The following is a 6,526-nucleotide window of genomic DNA, read 5'->3' on the forward strand; positions in this document are numbered from 1 at the left end:
TTCCTATGAAGTATGAAATATGAAAAAACGAGAAGAGAAGGAACATCAACTAACAGACAAAAACTGACCTCTTTTAAATAGAAAAAAATTCATCGGATTTTTGAAAATACCGTGTAGATATACTTATAGAATTGATATATACCGCGATAGTAAGTTCACATATACATATAAAGCTATATATATATATATATATAATACCATAGATATATCTTATGGTAAGTTTGGTAAACTGTCATGTCGGTAAGAAAATTATGCTAGGAGTTTGTATATTTCCTTTAACAGTTCTTGCCATAGCAATGAGGAAAATGTTTCAAACGCGTAATATTGGTTAAGTAGGTATACTAGAAATTAAGTTTCCTTATTTTATCATTCTAATATTTCTAGACAATCTTAATTAGCTACATGGCGTTTTCTTTCTTTTCTTTTTCTTTAAGAGCATTTTAGTTTGAATTAAATATGCCAAATATCATAAAATCTTTCAATTATATTTGTAAAATGAAATGGATTTCAATTGTTGTGATCATTTGATTATTGTATTTACCAAGGATCAGTTAATCATCAATATATATTCTATAAGATATAATTATCAATTACATATGTCAAATGAAACATTATAAGATTCATAATTTTAAAGGATTTATTTTGGGATTCGATAAAGTAATCGTTAGCTCGGGAAGGTTATATATAAAATGTTATAGTTAAGCTTAATAGCACTAATATAATCTCACAATACTAAGATTATCTATTTAGATTCTGACTTTATCTAATAATCATAAATGTAGTCAAAAATATCTGACTAACATATTCTATAAGATATAACAATAAATTAAATATACTAAATGAAATATGCAGAATAATATGTTTCATTCCATACGTGGAATGGGCATTTAAAACGATTTCTGATATGAAACTACAAAAATCCAGAAAAGGGGTTTGACAGCGAAACATAGACAAGTAAATATTAAAAAGGAGAACAAAAATCCACTATTGAATCAAGGTAGAAAGCAGTTAACCTTTAACTGCCTTTAACCTATAACTGGTGTAACCGTTCGCAATGAATTGTAACATCATAATGACAATTATATTTGTCAATTAAAAGTTAATTTATATTAATAATTTGTAAGCATACATGCATACATTGTATCATATAATTTAAGTATTTAATAAATTAAAATTTTTGTACATTTACTTGAATTTAGTTCCATTTGTTCTTTGGTTTAAAATGATGTTACAATTATATATCAAACATTCATTTTAATATACGTATGTTATATGATTTATTAATTGGAAATAATATGAATTTCCTGTTTGGTTAATGGTTCATTTCAATATATAACTAAACACATATTTTATTAAAAACATATTAAAATTATTTTTAACTGATAAATAAGTTTGCCACAAATATATCCACATCATTAACACCACATATAGATACTCATATACAAATAAAAAGAATATAAATTTCGCAAAGTCAATGTATCTAGTCATTACCAAAGTTTAAGCGAATGAAGGTTAGCATGTTACCAGAGTTGAATGTGAGATATCAAGTAGTAAACAAACATGGAGTAAAACAGTTAAAAAAGTCAACAAACAACCAAAACCGAAAAGAATTAAACCATAAAACAACCTCGAAAAGGTAAATATTTAGATACGGAAGTACGAGTAGACGCTCCGACATATTTGCTCAATAAACAAAATGCTATAAAAGAGTCCATAAATGAGATTACGAGACTGCATACGAAGTATAAGGTGCGTAAACTAATTAAATAATTATAAAAGTAGACAAATAAAAGTTTAATTAAGCTATATATATAAAAAACATACATAAAAAGAATTTCCTTAAAAATCTTCAATGAAGTTTTTTGACTTTCACATGAAAGATATTCATGTGTCAAAATAAAATTATTTATGAAGTTATTTAAATATTATCTCATTGCAAAATTAAAGCAATTAGTCCAAAATTAGAACACAAATTTTTTAAATGTATTTATTAATTTTTTTTAATTAAAATTAATTTAAACATATTTAAAACATAGGTTTTAAAACTATATAACTATACATAGGTTTTAGATATAAAAAGTCGTTCATTACAAATATACTCTGAGAAAGTGTTTGTATAAATATTCAATAAATAATGTGTTTGGAATTACTAAATATTTAAAAAAACAAAATTAAAATATAAATTAATCAATGTTTAGTTTATCGCCCTTAATGTTAGCCCCATTGAGAACAGTACCACTAAGTGCCTGTTGTACCCAAATTATCATATATTTTTCTTTGGATGAGATATGTCCTTCAACTATTCTATATTTCGAGATCAAAAATCTTACTTAAAGTGTTTATTAAACACATAAATACTCTGTTTCAACGATCGAATTTGTAGACTCTCTTACCGAAATGTGAAAATTTAAATAATAATTACGTATACTTTTCACACAGTATTTAAATTTAGATTCATATACATTAGTAATTATACTAAAATGTAATATTCTATAAAGAAAATAAATTTCAGTGACCATGACTGTGATGAATCACTTGCTAAAAAATTCGTACTATAATTCTGCATGAGGTTTTTAGAATTTTATTGTCTGAACAGATAACACTTGACGATAAGATAGTTTCCCAAAAAGATTTTGTATAAAAGTGAGTGGGTGAAATGAAATCAAAATCATAAGAAAGTCACTAGAATACTTAACACAAGTTAAACAATTTAAAAATTTTTTAATTACAACATGAAACTATTTGGTTTAATTTTCCTCTTTACGCTGTTAACACACTCACTTGGTAGCACAATACCCAATAAGGACCAAACTATCGATGCGAATCTACTACAAGGAAGAACTGAAAACAATGAAGATAATGAGGACGACTTTAATTATGACGGTAGGATAGTGGGTGGTATGCCAACAACCATAAGTAATTTTCCGTATCAAGTGTCGTTGCAACAGAACAATGCCCACATATGCGGTGGTTCAATAGTGGAACCGAATATAATCATTACAGCGGCGCATTGTGTAATGGACACTAGCAATCCATCTGCTTTTAAAGTGCGCGTTGGTTCTTCTCAGCACAAATTTGGCGGACAATTGATAGCAGTTCGTCGCATCATCAGACACGAGAAGTATTCAATGACTACACTTGATAGTGATATCGCTATACTATTGCTGGCAAATAATCTCGTTTATTCACCAAATGTTCAACCAGTTGCTTTGGCTGAACCGGATGATACATTACGTGCCAATGCGAGGCTATTTGTGAGTGGTTGGGGTTTAACCAGCGAAGACGGTAATCTTGCTTCTATGCTGAATTACGTTGTTGTTCGTTTAATTAATCAAAATACCTGTGCGCTCAATTATAAACCAATTACACAGATTACGTCAAACATGTTTTGTGCTGGCTTTCCTAACGGCGGAAAGGATAGCTGTCAAGGTGATTCTGGTGGTCCTTTGGTCAGTTACATCGATGGTGTGCCAAAACTGCATGGTATTGTATCGTTTGGTATTGGTTGTGCTCAGCGTGGGTATCCTGGTGTTTATGCTAAAGTAGCAGCGTTAAGATCGTGGATAGATGGAAATATTTTAGACTTGAAAAGTGGATAATTATTTATGACATATAGGCTACTCTATGAGTAATTTAAGCTAAATTATTTAAATGTTAAGATGCGAATGATACAAAATAAAATAAATATTTTTATTAAACTAACAAATTTTTGTTTGAGTATGAATAAATAAGATTACTCAAAATATATAGACACTATATATGTTGGATATTTTCTTTGATTCATTTCTTTGTTGTTTTTAGTTAGATAAAAATCTCTAAACAAGAAGATGGACAAATATCTATCTCAAAGGAAGCGTTTTATCTACTTGATTTCATTAAATGACGCCATTAAATTATTTCAAAAGCTCATTTGTTTCCATCACCATAAACTGATTTATGCATTTGAAATTGCTTGTATGTTTATACTTTACATATAAAACTTATGACAAATATTTTAAAAGAATTGGTAATTTCTCCTGTTGTAAATTTATTTTTAAGGATTGAATTTGACAATTTTCGCCTTAAATTAATTGATTTATTTATAATGACCCTATGAAAGCCCTTTGTATGGCAAATTATTCTCATTAGCGGCCTGAATGAGTAAAACTGCCTTAATGAAACAAGTGGAAACAAGGTATTAGATGATAAAACAGATTATGTCCGAATGATTTTATTTTGATATTAATATGAATAAAATATATTCTATAAAAACAATTGTCTTAATGACAAGAATTATTTATTGAAATTATAATATTATTTCATCTCTGGTTTATTTGTCATAAATATCATTCAGGTCTTTTCTGAAGTGATTTATCTCTACATTGTGATTGGTTTCGTTTTATCACTGCAATTCTCCAAGTCTTAAATTATGATCGACTGATTTTTTTATTTTTCATTTAATTTTTGCATATTAAAATTGTAAATATGTATTATTTATTACTCTAAAAAATAGGATTTTCTTCAAAGTATTTGAAAATATTAAGGGATTGTTAACAAAATTGATAGAATCTTATGGATTCTATTACTACTGTTCTGATTTATCTGTTTACAAATCATAAAAAATTGAAATGCAATATTTCTATACAAAATAATCATCATAACCGTTTTTGGTTTATTTAATATATAAATGCTGTTTTGGTGATCGATGAATTAAGAGAATTAAAGAAGTTAAATATTTAAATAGATAAATTAATAAAATAAATAAATAAAATAAAATAATAAAATAAATAAATTTCGAAAAAGGCCATATGTGTTAATGAAAAATCAGTTACTTCAGTTCTATTGAGGAGTTTATTATTTCGAATATAGTAATCCTTCCTATAACACGGTATCCTTATAACGTGTTTTCATATTATTTCCCCATTTAACGCGGGGAATTGTACAGTTCATAATTATATTTGCGTATCTTTTCACGTGTGCTACAAAAATCGATATATACGAGTATTGATTATATATATACGAGATATGCTGTTTAAATTAGCTTCTAAAGGGATTTGTATTAAAGATAGCTATTAAGTTTTACAAGCGGATATTTTTTAGATTGATTATTAATAATTTTATACTCACTAAATATACCGACTGGTTACAAATGTTTTAGGATAAGAATTTAAGTAAATATTTATACTGACCTTAATTGTTTAGAAGAATCTGGCATTGTTTTGTTTCATATTCAGAAAGCACTGAAGTTGGTCTAAGAAGTAGACCGAAATATCTGTAAAAAATAAAATATAAAAAATTTATAATATTATAAATTAAAACATATAAAATTAGTGTTTTTATTTACATATTATTTATATTTTTTAAAGTAATAAAAAAAACTCATAATCGACCTACAGTGTAACAAAAAGACAAGTTTTAATAAAAATTTAATTGAATTGAACATTTTTAAAAAATAACTAAAAAACTTCCATTATTTCAATAGTTTTGTATATATCTAAATAAATTTTCCACACTATGCGTTAAATCAAATTTCATAATAAAATCCCTTATGGTTTGATAAAAAGTAACATTTTTGAAATTAAACAAAATGCCTTGAAGTGTATAATGACAAACTGATTCACATCTGCAAATATACATGAAAGACCAACGTAAACTCTTGGCTCCGGAAATTCGAAAAACAAACGCCTCGACTTGGTTGCATACGAGTATTTGTAATTTAACACATATGCATACTGGAATTGCATCTTCACCGGGCGATGGGGCTCTCATAGACACAGACGTCATGCTCTAACTATATAACTTTGTGATTTGTACGTCTCTTGTCGCTTGTGCGTGTTGCAAACTTTTGATGTTAGGCAATTTATGTTGTAATGCATGCAAGATGAGCCGAATGTGTGCCAACAAAATTTATGCCATAACGCAAACGAAGTAGTAAAACATTTTCTTAATAACTTCAGATAGAAGTTATTTGCATTTAAAACACTTTCAACAAATTAAAACTTTAAAATTCCATATGAGAAAACTGTAACCACAACTGAAATCTGAAATTGCTAAGATGTAATTAAGTTTTCATTGATAATATTTAAAAATTACCTTTCTACGTTTTATGTACAATCAGAGTAAATTATTCCAATTTGCATAAAACTACAACTTATGTATAATAAATTTCTGGTAATAGTAAAAAATTATGCTAAAACTGTAAAAATTTTTACTATGAGATTGTAAAAGACAACAAAAAGAGTTATTCAGTGTAGTAGATTCAGTGTTCTCTGCATGTGGATATATAAGGTATATAAATTCTATAATATTCATTGTGAAGAGTTCATTTTTAAAATTTTTTTTTTATATTATTATTTCGTAGAGATAATAAATAATGAAACTATGATATAAAATAGCAAATCTTTTTCGAAAGTTAACTTTTTCTATCTGTACTAACTACTATCTTTAGTAATCTTTTTAAAAACTACAAAGATTTTTACTTATGTTGAGCATCTGAGCACTTTTACTCCTTGATAGCTGGGGAGTTTCTAGAGAGTCCTGCCCATCT

General features: G+C 27.0%; 1 pseudogene; it reads left to right on the forward strand.

Annotated features, from left to right (window-relative positions):
* The first annotated feature begins 2,732 nt into the window (after positions 1-2,732).
* Positions 2,733-3,632, forward strand: LOC119674482 (annotated as a pseudogene).
* Positions 3,633-6,526: the final 2,894 nt, after the last annotated feature.

This window comes from Teleopsis dalmanni, chromosome 2 (assembly GCF_002237135.1).
Source record: "Teleopsis dalmanni isolate 2A chromosome 2, ASM223713v2, whole genome shotgun sequence".
NCBI lineage: Eukaryota > Metazoa > Arthropoda > Insecta > Diptera > Diopsidae > Teleopsis > Teleopsis dalmanni.